This window comes from Ptychodera flava, chromosome 7, assembly GCF_041260155.1.
Source record: "Ptychodera flava strain L36383 chromosome 7, AS_Pfla_20210202, whole genome shotgun sequence".
Taxonomy (NCBI): domain Eukaryota; kingdom Metazoa; phylum Hemichordata; class Enteropneusta; family Ptychoderidae; genus Ptychodera; species Ptychodera flava.
This window is the reverse complement of record NC_091934.1, coordinates 13,195,332-13,210,607: the sequence shown is the minus strand read 5'-3', so window position 1 is coordinate 13,210,607 and position 15,276 is coordinate 13,195,332. Positions and strand designations below refer to the sequence as shown.

The window sequence follows — 15,276 nt, the reverse complement described above, 5'->3', positions numbered from 1 at the left end:
CTCATGAATTTTAATAGACGGGGTGGCTAAGACCAATTTCATTCAAGATTGGTCACAGCCACCCCGTCTAAGTCTGTGTGGGGAAAAGTTGTCATGCATGTGAAAATATCAGTACTCCTCAGTTCTGGGGTGGTAAATATGGTTGGGTAAGAGACCGACCAAATTTGCCTGCGTGATTTCGTTTCATTTTCATTCTCAGTGGCGTAGATTCCTGCTGTGTCACACGTAACTCTCTGAAATTTGAGTGAGGGATGCTCCATCGACTGTGAGGACAGGCCAATATTCCGAAAGGTGACACCTATTAGCTTGGTTTACTGCTAAGTATTCAACATTATCCGCATTGTTTTACGTTCACGGACTACGCTTCAATGTTACAGACGTGCGCAGTGCTTCAACGGCGGCACATGCCCTCGTTCCTGTCATCGTCCTCCCTAGCTGCGGTTACCAGGACATGGTATTGAAACACCTAATGTAGTAGGAACACAACGCGCTGGCCAAACTTTCACCATTAAATTCTCACTGTTAACTTTCCCAGTCTGATCATTGGGTCAACGATATCGTGTGATAGTAACATATGCAAATTGTAAAAAACGTTGAAAAGTAGTTTGATTTTAAATGAACAATAAAATGAAAACACACACGAAAGTTAAAATCTAAGTGTTAATCAAATTGGGGTTCATTTAATTTTAGAAACAAAACTATAAATGAAATCAGAACATACTAGTAGATCAAAATGAAAATTAGAGAGAAAATGAATACGAAAATGACTGTAATATTTTAACTAAAACATCATATGAAAATCAGAACGAAGATTTAATGAAAAGACTTTATTCTTGAAAATCAGACCAAAATTAAAATGAAAATTTAAACAAAAATGATTTTTTTTTTTGCCGTTACAAATCGAAATCAAACTGAAAAATACAGCGAAAAAACCTGCAAGATTGAAATAAACTTGGAATGACAATGACTTTCATTTTGAAAAATCAAAATGGTTCTAACTTTAAAATGAAAGTCGAAATGTAAAGGAAAAGGTGAATTTAATTATGGAAAGGGTAATAAAGTCACAATGGAAGTGCCATTTAATATTAGAAGAATTGTCAACACCACAAGTTTGAAACCCAAAATCAAAATGCAAGTCAGAATGAAACGTAAAAAGAAAATGACTTTACTCTTGAAAGTCAGCACAAAATCAAATTGAAATTGAACGAATATGAATTTCATTTTGCTATTAGAAATCAAAATCAAAGCATTTTTTTTTTAATTTTGAGAAGAACATCCAAATTGAAATTCAATTGTGACCGAAAATGACTTTCTTTTGAAAAATGAAATGGTTCTAACTTCATCACGAAATTCAAATTTCCAGTAAACTTAACGTCGAAATCGCCATTAATATGAATTAAATTATGAAATGGATAATAAAGTCGCAAATGGAAATGCAAATTTAATATCAAAATAAAAGTGACAGCTAGAAGAATTATCAATTTGAGTAGCTATTAAAAAATGATTTCATGTTCCTCCTCGGTAGCCGTACTATACACGGTAAGAAAGGAGACGATTTACCACTGCAACTTTTATTAAATACAGCCTAGTTTTCGTGGTGGAAATTTACACCAAAAGACGTTGTCCTATCTTTCGAATGTTACGCTAGTTCGGAATCTGTGGTAACATTGGACTTGATTTAAGCTACCAGTGAAGCGTTTTTGACTAACACATGGACACCGGAAATTTTCTATATTTATTTTCAGTTTTCCTTTAATTGTCACTATAAGGTATCTATTAATTTCAGTCTTTTACTGATGAAACAACAGATTACATTTAAACACGATGGGAACAATTTGGGATAATTGGATCTTTTGATGTTTTCAGATTTCTCAAAAGCGTTGGGTGCCCTTGGGCTGAATATTGCGATATCACAAATTACTCATAAAAGCAAGTGTGTAACTTAAAAAGAAAAGTAGACGGGCTTACATTTGCAGGTGTAATCGACATTACTTCACCATCCATTTATCCAAAATTAGTTCCAATCGTGTTTTTATTTTCTAGGTGCATACTTGAGATGACGTTAAATGACTATTTTGAAATGCACCATATCGGACATAACAACTGTAAACTCAACTAATACCAGTAAAATGGGGACATATACTACATCTTGTTTAAAAGTACTGGACAGTGACTCAATTAGTTATCTGAATATTTGAAAGGAATGAAGAGAATGTGGTGTCAGTAAACTTCGTTAAACTATGATTTCTTGCAATGATGATTTCTCTGAGTAGTCAAACCAAATAGTCGTTTGAATTTATATACCTCTATCGACAAGTAAAATGGTTAAATGTTTTAATACGAGAAACACGTCAACACAACTAAACACCTGGCTAAATAATCTAGAAAACGCAAATACACTTGTGTTCCAACAAATCATGTCGAACTAATACCACATACATTTATACTCAAACTACAATCAACTTAATCCATATAATTCCTCATCTTTACAATTATTGCGGACCACAAATCCATCGTTAAACCGAGAAATCAGGTATCAACATTTGAAAACTTTCTTCTTATTCATATTAGACTGGGCACGTAAAAATTATAATTTGAAAAAGAGCCCAGTAAGCATATCATTGGTTTTCTAATAAGTGATAATCGGATTATACGGTAGCTTACACACTTGAATTTAGACTGATGATCAAAAAACTATTATTGTTACTACAGAACTCTGGTATTCGTCAACTTAACTCTAAGGTAATTTAGACAATAATAAACATAAACCAAAACACGAAAAACCTTATACATGAAAACACAGAGTATCCTTACACCTATAAACGGTCATTTTTGGACTCGACTTGACTGCGCGGAATCGAAGCAAATACTGATAATATAAAAAAAATTGATAATCTATTATATAACATAGACTGTTATAGAATTACTGTGTTCGGTTTACTGTGAAAAATAGACCATACCGAATACGGAACTGATAAGCTAGTACGATATCTACAGAGTTAAGAAATGAAATGGTCCATGGAATTATAGAATGTCGTGTAATGTTATAGTACATTTTGAGACTTACATTTCTAAAATTCATTGACATTTCGCTATATTATGTAATCCTTCCACCATATCGCTCTGAAATGATTGATACGATATTGACAAAGTTCCTGCACAACCAGTTGAAAGGAAGACTGCCTATATTGACCAACGTACATGTCTACTGTACTTAAGTTACTGCTTCATTAGTAATCCAAGTTAAGCATATAACATTTTGAATTATCATTAATCAACTTGATAAAATCCAATATCACTGTTTGACATGAAGATGCGTCTTGAAAGGTGACTGTCGTGCATGAAAAAAACATCGATGAGAGTGAGATACGAACAGAAATCAAAGATACTTAGAGAAAGCTTTTGGAGCTAGTGCAATTCAAAACCAAGAATAATAGATATATAATGTACGATGACAAGATATAGTATATCATTACAAAATTTCAAGAATGTTATGGTGCACAAACCGGACAATTAGGAAAACATCAACATACAGATTCGCATCAAAGTCAACTGGAGTCCCTTTAATTAACAACCAGTAGCCAATACATGCATCAGTTCATTACCTTTCAACTTAATCTTTTTATGAAAAAAAATCACTCCAGTGCCTGCATTCAAATATTAATCAAGGGTTTAATCGTTCAGACAAAGATAAATGTACCGTAACGATAGTGTTATCCGTATAAAAGCACATCTTTATTGGGAACGATTGAGCCGAAACGAACAACAACGTATCACGGAAATCTATCATACAGTATGAATTACAACTGTCTAACACAAACAACAATTCCAACGCCTGGATGGCTTTCTGTCCGCCACAGAGTCTTCTGAAGAGGTAACAGAATTATTTCCTTGAAGATATTTATCGATAAGATCCACCAATGGTTGTCTGTCCATCTGGGTAAATACTTGTTTGAGCAAGTCAAGATTCGTTTCGGAGATAAACTTTCGCTCAAGTAGCAAGTGAAAGACGTCAAAGGGTTTCTTCAACTTATGCTCATCACTTGGATTGATTTGCCTCGGTTTCAGCAGATCAATCATATTGAACATGTCATCTTCTCTGAGCTGCTTCTGAAGTGTGTTGAAAAGTTGTGTCAAGGAATAACACCTGTGATGTAATTCATGAAAACATATTTCTTCCTAAGTATTTGTGATGTTCCGTTCATTTAGCGTGTGGTTCGGGTGTATTTGTTGTTGGTATATCATATATGAATAGGGAAAATCACAGTTTCACCGTTAAGCAAAACTAGCGAAGTATACCTGTATGCTTCCTCGCTTGAAAAATAAGTTCGTCTGTCAATTTACTAGTCGAAAAGTAGAAAGGTTCATTAGCCATGGCCCGGGCTATACTGTATTTCAAAGCTGATAAGCTTATTAACTGAGTTATAAAATATTCTTTAAATGAATATATTGAATCATGGACTTCATTTCTGTGGAAATATCTCAGATTACAAAAACGTCACATAAAACTGACACTATTGGAAGACTTTTAAATTACAGTGATCACAGGAAACAAAAATGGAAGCGAGTTGTAGTGGGTCAAAATACCTTTATGCCTGCCAAATTCAGGCTCTTCTCTAGGGCGATATGCTATCTCTTGCTTGCCTTCTGAAAATGAAGATAGTAGAAGGTGTAAGATAACTTATGACAGACATACGCATGTGAGAAAAAGTGCACTTTATTTATGCCCATTGTGATGGTAAAGACAAGATAAAGTAGAAAAGAAGGAAATAAAGAAGAACGATTCGGGAATTCGTACGTCGATATAATTTGTTATATATGAAGTGAAGTATGGACAATGATTTTGACAGAATATTGGGTTGTCAGTATTTCGAATATTCATTTCAATATCATAATTCTATATGCTCAGGAGTTCTTATGCGTCAATACTCAATTTGCAATGGGAAAATAACTATTCTTACTGCAAAGCCAACTAGTGCAATAGAACTGCACGCTCTCTCGCATGTACGATCGCTACGATGATCTGTTAACCATGATAAATACCTTTTACCAACTTTCAGATTTTTATTTTTTCTCAATTGAAGAAGTCACAAACCCCCAATAAAGTTTATATTTCTGAAAGCCCTAATATAGAGCTATCCGACCAACCACAGTACATGGTCATTTTTTGCATAAGAGTCACGTGACAAGCGTTTTGCTGAGCCTTCGAAAAACGGTTTTTCCCCCATTTCACGAGCACGCTGCAAGCTTTCCGGTTGAAATTTGTTCATTGACAAGCCTTGACAATATCCTTAAAAACATGTGTAGCGATTTTTACTCGGCGGCTCCATTCAAATTATATGGCGTGAAAATTACAATTCATTGAAAAGCACCTTAGTCTAACACCTTCAAGAGCGCATAACAAAAAAACAAAAGCATATAAAGGAAATCCCAGACACCGATTTTGAGTTCATTACGTTACCAATGGACAGTGTGAATTTCAAGCAGCTAGTGTTTGTGTTTGCGATTGACGAGGTGCCAAAGAAGGCTACCTCATTCACACATTGAATTCGAGAAAAACGCAAAAAAACTGTTTTGCTACTTCGACGCCACGGTGTTTGAGAATTAAACATGCATTAACCTAAACGCGGCCATATTTGTTACCTAGTGATAATGCCGACCGGGAATGACAGTTGTTCAAAGAAAAGTTCGAGGAAAATAAAATAAATCGCGGAAAACCGCCGATTTTGGAGCCTTTCTTTTCGGCACTTCGCTACACATTCCAACTTGTTCCCCACACAGAAACTGGGCAGTTTGGATTATTCATACCTATCTTAATCTACTGTTCGTAATGTTTATGTCGTAAACACATCTATCGCACACTTTAAACACCTTTCCCGGGTTCTTGAACCCGGTTGGTCAAAATGGCTGTTCTGGCCTTTTTGATCACCCCTCTTAAAATGCTTGGATAGTTGACTTGGAAACTTAAAAAGTTTCATTAGCAATTAAGCCAAACACCGGAGACATCATGAGACACGAACAATCGCAACAACACCAATTCAAAGAAAAGTCAAATTTGACTCCACGAACAGCAAAAATACAAAAACCTGAAAGCTATCTGAAGCTGCTAAACTCGCACTTCTAGAGATACCCTTTCAAACAAGGAACAAAACATGTCGCGTGCCCAAAGAATCGCGATAAACCAGCTTGCAAACAGTAGACAAATTACCATAAAAAACCTTGACAAGGGTCGGGTTTTGTCTTTGTCAACACAAAAGATTACGTACACGAATGCGAAAGGCAATTACGCAACACTAAGTATTATACACAACTAGCCAGTGACGACACAGAACAAACAGTAAACAAAGTACACGAACTATTAAACAAAATGTACGAGAACAAACACATCGATCATGATACTTGTAAGTATCTTGATCACAGAAAACATAAAATCCGTACCCCGCAGTGGTATTATTGCCTAAAAATCACAAACCTCGGCAAAATTCTAAAAGACACACTATTCAAAACAAAATTTACTGAAGTAAAGAAACATAGAACAAACAAACTGAACCACCAAACGGACTCACAACGAGACCCAAACATTAATATACTTGCCTCGCTACTCGAAGAGCAAAGACCATTAAAATGCACAACTAAGGAAAGAATCTACACTGCGACTGATGAGAAACCACACTCGGTTTCGAAACGCAAGCGTCAAAGGGCCACTCTATCAACTCTGTAACACAATAGGTCCGGCTGCGTCTCGCCATAAGTTTCCCCACACAAACAAAACATTACCGTACACACTGATCCAAACTTCCCTACAAATATCCGAGGCGAAACAAACATTTTTGTTAACACAAACAATCGGATAAGAATGTAGGAGCACATTTTTGAAACGAATCAAACACAAACTCGACACAAAACATTTGGATAGTTAGGTGGGAGCCTCTTTCACACTTTTTACATTCATTGCTCTTGTGTGGGGGGTTGTCAACCTGATGTAATCGCAAATCCTCAGATTTCCATCTGATATAGGTATGTACGTAAACAAGAAAAGTAAACTCATGAATTTTAATAGACGGGTGGCTGAGACCAATTTCAATAGAGATTGGACACAGCCACCCCGTCTAAGTCTGTGTGGGGAAAGTTGTCATGTCACACATTCTTCATATCTTCGTAAAGTCGTTGCGGGGAGGAGAGTGAAGGGGGTGAGACAATGGATTTCCTTTGTCATGAGAATCATTTAATTGTCCACAGCCCCTTATTAGTTATCAAAAGGTCACATTCGACTAATTCCATGACATAAGAAACTATTATGATATAACTCAGAAATGAAGTTTTACCGTTTTTTCACTCTAATCGATCTCTGTACACATGCGTCGATCTGGAACAAAATGAACACTTAATGTAATCTTCTAATTTTGTTAGCAAACTGTAGAAGGTGTATCTCTGCCTGTAAATACTGATGACAATATTGTTGTTGATATGTGCGAATGTGTGAGTCTGTTTGTGTGTGATTTGCTTTGGTTTGGTTGGGGTCATGACTAACATACTCTATTTCATTTACATTTGACGGGAGATTATGTTCTATTTGCTTTAAATTGACCATATGTAAATTTCATAATCCTTATTGCACCTATCTGATTGCGGAGATAACATAAATATTTACATAAATTTTGACAACGATCAGCTACAACTCTCTTTCCAAAGGTATTTGCCCTTTAAGAAGTATGACCCGCTGATGACCCATCAAACTGACAGTGAGAGGATAATCTGCGACGTATTTTCTGCTTGAAATATTAAACAGCAGTTGTACAACCACTTTCAGACAAAGGTAAGCCACCAGTGTCTTTCATTTTCATTGACTGACAAGAGTAAATCTACATTTGCCTGCTACCGTTTGAGCGTTACAACGCTAAAGCACCATTTATAGTGTAATGTGAGCTCTTTACTACCGTAGATCAGTTGTGGATGAATTTATTTCTGCTGTGGAACAATCAAAGCTTCATTCATTGAATTTAGTGGCATGTACGTCGCCGTAAATGATAAATGTTGTTGATATTTCTACTTGATTCTGTAGAGCTATCTAACCTATATGTGTGTTCATAGCAAAACGATGAGATAATTTTGTCCATCAAAGATCCGACTAAAATAGTTCGGATATCAATGAAATCGAAGGATTCTAAAATTTGCTTTCAATAAAGACCACATCAACCGAGTTTATTTATTTCATTCAGCCGCCATAATTCGTCAGCCAAATGTTGAGTTGAAATTGACGCATCTTCTATGCTCACATAGAGTTTCCAGCCTTTTGTGATGAAGCTTAATTGTTGCGCGGAAGAACACCATGACCTTGGGAGACTCCTAAGGCCATTGGGTCACCTTTAGCTTGTTGCTTTCCCTTCATTTGAAAACTTAACGCTGATTTTGTGATATGATGATATTTCGAAAGAAGTCCTAGAGAACCCGTTGTCAAGTATTTATAATGTTATAAATACGAAGGAGCTCACGCTTTTTAAATTGAAACGGAAAATTTCAACGCCTGTCACCTACAACCATATTAAGAATTTTACATGATTTCATGGGGAGAAACAACCAGCAGTTTACAATATTTCTGTTCTCAAATTTCCACTTAACTGATAGAAAGGACATCTCTCTTAATTAGTCAATGCATTCTCAAAAGCAATCTCCCCGGGATATTATGGTTTAGAGTGACTGATCGATTCGTTTTATTGCCGGTCAAACATTTTAAATACGCAACACTGATGTAACGTTTTGTCTGGAAATGAAACAGAGCTGCTGTTTGAACGTATATATTTTTTAAAACTTTTAGAGTACCTTTGTGTCAATCAAGTTAGATCTCTTCAACCAAAGGGTATAAACGTCCTCAATATGGACTAGTTCCATACATTTCTGTTGATGTTTGATCTTTGACCCTCGGCTCTGTCCGCTCCTCTGTATCGAGGTATTATTAATCGAACTTTATTAACACTTTGTTAGTATGATCATAAATACTGGAATTCGATAGGCGATGGATATCGAAATTTTAAATTTTCCCTTTATTTTGTTAGTATCGCTTCTTGGATAAACATCTTAAAGCATGTAGAAAAATGATGTTTTCTTCGTCTTGATTTCGTCATTAGTCAATTATTTTATCCTAAATAAAAAAATTAGCTACCCCAACGAAGCTACGATAAGAAAAACGAACGGTTTAAATGCAAGTTTCATGTAATTTGCTCTTTTGGTACAAAAAATATGCCACATCACAAAGTTTTTCTTGAATTCAATAGGAGGCTTTTGCAAAAGTTAAAATAGTTCGGTTTCTGGGTGCGCGGTAGGTGGATATACCGTGATGGTACAGTGTATGGTCTCAGTCAGAATAAATTATTGCCTTCCTGTCACGAAAGGGCGCGGTCAGTAGGGGCGATCGAAAAGGACAAAGAGCTGAAGAAATACCAAAATCTACTTGACGAAAGCTTAAATTAACCTTGAACGGTTGGCCGGGTTCTTAAATCACTCTTTATGCGTAATCCTATTAAGAATTTGTATACGTTTCTTCCTGTTGGAATAGGGGTAATCTGTTCCCAAAAAAAGAAAATTGTTGAAAAATCAAATAAAACGTCGACATTAATTTTTGCTGTACTATGAACGGAATTTATCGATGTCCCAATATTTGTTTGCTTTTGTATGAGTCGAATACTTATTAACATTGCTATATTAATTTTATCTTAGTTTCATGCAATTACAGTTATAATGTGAAATTTGGCGAAAATGGTGCCAAATTACAATTTCGCCTATTCCGGCTATTGATCCGTTCAAACACCTTTTGTATACAGTTGTAGCGTATTTTTCATGATTTCCCTTCAATGGAAAACAATTGGACATGACCTTACTAGCTTTAACATGTCTAGTTTGTTTTTTCAAATGCTCACAGATGTACAAGACAGGCATAATTGCATACGTTGTTTCAAGTTAACAATCTGTGACTTTTCCGTCTCTTTTTGACAGGTCGGTTCATATAGCGGTAACTTCGTTCTTTCTATGTTGATATAATGAAGGTATTCAAATTCAATAGAAATGTCATTGTTTATTAATCATGCCGGCTCCTTTTGTACCATACTTTGACAGATTAAACGGGAAAATATTTTTAGGGGCAAACTCAGCTGGTGGTTTGAGTACAGTGCATCATTTTTTCGTTTGCATGTCGCTTATTTAGTTACTTATGGCCCCCTAAGGAGATATTATAAGTTAACATTCCACGAAAAAAAATTATGGTTAATTCGAACATCCTAATTAGCCCTTATTAGATAGCCTAGTAGTGCATGCGTTTAAAATTTTCTCAATCTTATTGGACATTTTACAAATTAACTTGGTCAAAGGGGAGGTCACAATTTACATTGCTAAGGTTATGATGAATATAAAGTTAAGATTGAGTCGTGTAAAAAACTTCACAACAATCCTATTAGAATTGCAATAGTAGGCACTGCAATTCTCATAGCGTCAATAAAACTTTGTAAGTTAAATGCCTAGTTGTATTAACTGTGAATGGTGCATCAAAATCAGCAACAATAGGACACACTCAGCAACAATAGGACACTCAACAATAGGATTCACCCTTATGCTGTGAAGTAATCTTAACCTGATAAACCAGTCTTAAAGCTCCATTTCCTTGTCCTTTTCATATTTTCATAGTCATCTTTTGTTCTGTGCATCAACTGCAGTATCTGTTTCAAATCCATGAGGTATGATGAAGTGCCCAGTATTTAGCTCATTTACATATCCTATTTTTGCACAGTCCGCATTGTTATTGTTGAAAACTGAATTCAAGTCCGGATTAGAATTCATTTGTCAAGAATGTAAATAGTTATTATACGTATATGGGCGGTTTGACAAGCAGAATATTTGGCATACTAATATTCTATAGGAAGTTAAACAGGAAAGATCATTTGATACACAGAACAAGGAAACAAAGTTATGACAAAAGTTACAGCAAATATCCCTTTTAATATCTGTACCTGTAATATAACAATGTCAGCTGTTCTGTCAAGGTTATGGACACTTTTCAAACTTTTGATTAAGGAGGGGAAGGGGAGGATTACATTAAAGAAAGGGGCATCAGGGGGAGGGTAGTATTTTACATGATGGACAATCCTCATTTCGTCCGGCCCTCCCACAATAATAATAAAGGCTCCCTAAGTTGAAATGAAAATAGGTTAGGTAAACGGTGAGAGCTTTATGTCATTTTACCGAACTATTAATGACGGGACTACAAAGCAAATTGTGTGTGCAAACTGTGATATAATAATATGTATGAAATCATACTACGAAAACGAACGTTAATGAATGTGTTTAAAGTTTATGTAATGATGCAAAATTAATTGTGTTTACTCAGTGAAAGGGCCTAAGCTGTAATGTGGACATTGAAGTTGTTAAAGTAGCAGGAGAGCAATTGACGCCAAAACACCCGAGAAATAGTACGAAGATCAGATCTTATTCTAAAGTTGACAATATCACCCCTTGAGTTTAACTTACATGGATACAAATAAGATCTAGTGTTCATTTCTGCTCTCACACGAACCAGTACAATGTTACCTTTCCCAGATTCCCCTCATAATAACTGAAGGTTCACTTAACAGGAACCAGTCACGTTTCTATTTAGCATATCAGTAAAAGGACCACATGTGGGGTTCACACCTTAGATTGCACATGGAAGTTGCATCATAAGATAAGAGATGAATGTTTTACCTGACTTTTGTTGCACTAATATACAAAGTCCAATGCCGTTTGTGCACACTGATAACCTCACTGTGAGCAATCTTAGTTGTGTGTGAAGATGAAATGTGATGCATTTTGCACTTGACGTATCAATGGTTCTGGACAAGTATTGGGCCTTCGAAACATAATTTTCTACGCAAACTAGGTACATGCTTGAATTAAATGATTTTCCGAAAGCGAAGTTATCGATATCGGCAAATACTTTAATTTTTATTTTGTAATCATTGTTTACATAAGAATCACCTGACAATCAAATGGATTAATCTTTAGTTTCTGTAAATCTTTTTTCAGTGTACAAAAAGTACTATGGTTTCAATTGAAATAAGGACCAACGTTTGACAACACAATAAACTTGAAAAGCGTGTTCGTGATTTCTTCTGTTTATACTAGTTTTTAAGGACAGTTAAATGTGTTAAAAGAGGGATCAATCTACAGCGGGAAAATCGTCGCTGCATATGAAAAACGATCTTTAGTCTGAAACAAAATCGCAGACATACTTTGTAAGATTGACATACCAGCTAGCAAATTTAGAGCAAAACACTGCATAGTTGATACAGAGGAATGAATAAATTGAAAGATTATGCAAATTGACTGTTACATGATCTTTATGTATACAATGATTACAGAGTACAAATCACAGCATTTACAATATCAAGGCTTTAAGAAAATATATACTAGAATTGAAGTTTTGCAGGAAATTTGTCGTTTGTAAAAAACAATACTAGTGCTAGAATCTTAAATAGGAGATGCACTGACATAAGAGAGCTCCAAGTTTGTTTCATTTTAACTTCCTCATGCAATTCTAGTCTTCTGTGCCATCATTTTGACAGTTGTACCGTTACATCACTGTTTTCGTTGTTTTGTGTGCGCTTTGACACTGCTAGTCGACCCAAAGTAAGGTTGTCATGGTTTCTCCACGAATACTCAGTTCATTTATCCACTCATAACAACGTGTCTGATTACATTTGCCGAGGTAGCGGGTCAAAATTCGTAAAGCCAAAACGATGAGCCTGGCAACCAGAGATACGAATGACAAAGTCTAATCGCATGTGAGGCGATTTTTCTTAAGTTTGTTTTCCCTAACCATCAATCTCAATTAAGGTAATAATGCCACGTGCCTTTTCATCCATTTTTGTTTTAATGTTAGATTTCATACGTATTTTAGGTAGCATTTTGCACACACTGTTCGGTTGATAGACCTGTCATTATCAGTTAAGCAAAGTAAACTTTAGAAAAAAATAGTTACACCTATTTATCTAATCTATTTTATTCAACATAAACCGGTTTTTATATCTTGCCTGAATGGAATACGAGTAGAGTTAACACAACTTGATGGTTCAGTCAGTTCAATTATTAGGTAATACTTTAGGAATATTTTACATAATTGTAGATGCACCAGTATCAAAAGTTCGTCCGTGCCTCATATATTGTGACAAAGTACGAATCGTCAATGAAAGGAGACTTCTAAAATTTGCTTTCGATAACAGTCGATTTCAATTAAGTTTATGTAAATGTAGCAGAAAATGTAAGCAGAAAATTGTTGTATTGAAATATGAATTTGGTTTTCTTCACGCTAACACCGCGTTACCGGCCTATGATGGATTGTAACTGGAAGAATATGACGCACCGGAAAAAAATTACTGCCAACAGGTCACCTAACTCAATATTCATTTTATTTCACAAAAACGCCTTGTCTCAGATTTTGTAACTTAATAATTTTGTGAACGAGGATCTCCAAATGCTGATCGTCGAGGAGTCGACGTATACGTGTAAGTGTATAGATTCCACATGAACTTTGATCGGAACATGGACATTTTGCGAGAAAGGTTTGTCATTCACCAAATGTAAAGAATATTTCAAATCAAAAGGGAGAAAAAATTGAGCCATTTGTGCCTATTTTTACTTTAATTATTCTAAAACGAAGTGTTTTCAGAAAATTATGATTTATTGTATGACAGCTACCCCTCCGCCGTTTTACGCTTGTATTGTCAATAATATAGGTCTCACTTTGGCAAGAATGGATGGATTCATGGGTCCATGAATTTGAAAGCATATTAGAATATATACAAATCATTCTTTATTGGAAACTGTCTAGAAATGTACACAGCTTCGGTTTATTTGTTAAAGGGAAACTTGCAACTTTTTATGTAACTAAGATCATTTGATTGTTAATAAGTTCAGATATACTCTAGTATGTATGATGGATGTAGGCTGTTCAATATAATGTAATCTAACAGATCGAACAATCTCTGATGGCAATGCCTTTACTATTTCCAAACAAATATTGCGTGTCAACGTGTCTCCAAATGCATGGATTACACCACTCTGAGTTGTTCTGTTATTGTCATAGATATGATTCAGCATCGCCTCACAACTTTATAAAACTATATTTCAAATAAAATATTTTATATCTGGGAACATACACATTAAGGGATATTTGACTGTCTTAAGTGTTCTTCGCCCACGTTCGTGCCAAGACATAGATGTTTATGTGTGTATATCTTTAAAGTCGATTGCGCCAAGCCAGCAGTCTTTTCTAGTCGTTTCATAGTTTCTAATATTTGACGGCAATTTACATAGTGATACGTACACGGATGTACAAATTACCTTTGTTATCTTTATTTCCTAAAGGTAACTGTGAAAGGCAAGAGGTGTAAACGTGTAAGGCGTTGGCCTTCATCTTCAGTTATGTCAAAGTCCTAACGTACTGGTAAATGACAGGTCTCCACAACAAAATCGTCAATTCTCTACAGCAAGGCTGTAGGACTAGTTCCAACACAATAATGTTAATGTTCGACCTTTGACCATCGGCTCTGTCCATACCACTGTGAGCGATGGATATTTTTGACTCGCCGATTGATGTTTATTACACTTATTAGTATGATCATAACTAAGGTGGAATAATCCTCGGCGACGGAACCTTACGTTATTGTTCACATAGATTCTAAACAGTGGTCTATTATTTACTGTAATGCTAGTAAAGACTCATATTGAAGCTTGTAAAAAAACATTGGAATGTAAGTTTCTTGTTTTTCTCTTAATTAATTAAAAGATCGGAAATAAATTTCCCAATAGAATTAATAGAAGGATAACGAACATTTTGAATTTTAACTACAAGTAAATACCAGGTTATTTGTTACTCCGGTACCACAGTTTCCGAGCTGGCCTTTCATCATTATTTTGAATTCTCATTTAGAATCAGTTTGAAGTTTCTAGGAGGAAACGGTCAGCGCAAAAGCTTTCATATTTCAGTATCTGGGCGCGTAGTATCTTAATGACATAATTTATCACAAAAGTCCATGGTAATAAAAGCATGACAAGGACGTGTTCATTCTCTCGAAAACTGATGTTAATGTAATGATTGCAAAAGTGTTATAAAAATTGCTGCATTAAAACATACTTTAAATGTACAATGAGTAGGATATCATAGAAATATTTCCGGCAGTCGTAAGGGGGCGTCAGCTTTTAGAATACTGGATGTTTTCTTGAACTGTACAAAAGTAGAGCAGCCAGGGAAAA

At 35.4% G+C, this 15,276-nt stretch overlaps 1 protein-coding gene across 1 annotated transcript in view; it reads right to left on the bottom strand.

The window, feature by feature from the left end:
* Nucleotides 1-15,276, bottom strand: part of LOC139136829 (uncharacterized) — a 328,762-nt gene that overhangs the window by 92,537 nt on the left and 220,949 nt on the right. The window lies entirely within an intron of this gene.